Below are 593 nucleotides of genomic sequence, written 5' to 3' on the forward strand. Positions count from 1 at the left end.
ACACACACACACACACACACACACACTCTTCCTCTTCTTTTCTCTTCACCCGTCAACTTGCTGCCCGCTGTCTATCATCATCTGTTCTTTCCCTCTAAAAACCCAATGGACATATGGACCCCTGAAACCTGCCGTTTCTATCTCTGCAAACACACACACACCCTTTCCCATCCACGGTGTGGGCCAACAAGTCTAATGGATTTTAATGATTAGTGGACCAGCTTCTCCATGACTCATTAGTGGCTGTCGTTTTTCTGTTGTGTATTTAATCCTCTCCTTCTGCCTCCACCCCTTCATCGTTTCCCCTCGCTTGCCAGCCTTTGTGAGAAACGAGGGCGGACATCTGCCATCCGTGCCTCCCTCTCCTTCATCCCTCTCCAGCCAGACCACCGGGGTGGCGAGCGTCCGGCTATGGAAAGGGAAGACTTTGTTTGCTCGTGCAAGCGTGCACATTTGTGTGGCCATGTGTGTGTCGCGTAGCTGGTCAGTAGTATTAGTGATACATCATTGTATTTTTGGACCAAATCCTCAGCCTGTTCTCAAATCACAGTTTGAGTTGGAGGGGGGTGGGGGGGTGTAAGGCTCATCTGCTG

At 50.6% G+C, this 593-nt stretch overlaps 1 protein-coding gene across 2 annotated transcripts in view; it reads right to left on the reverse strand.

The window, feature by feature from the left end:
- Positions 1–593, reverse strand: part of si:dkey-16j16.4 (uncharacterized) — a 33097-nt gene that overhangs the window by 23823 nt on the left and 8681 nt on the right. The window lies entirely within an intron of this gene.

Source organism: Etheostoma spectabile, chromosome 20 (genome assembly GCF_008692095.1).
Source record: "Etheostoma spectabile isolate EspeVRDwgs_2016 chromosome 20, UIUC_Espe_1.0, whole genome shotgun sequence".
NCBI classification, from domain to species: domain Eukaryota; kingdom Metazoa; phylum Chordata; class Actinopteri; order Perciformes; family Percidae; genus Etheostoma; species Etheostoma spectabile.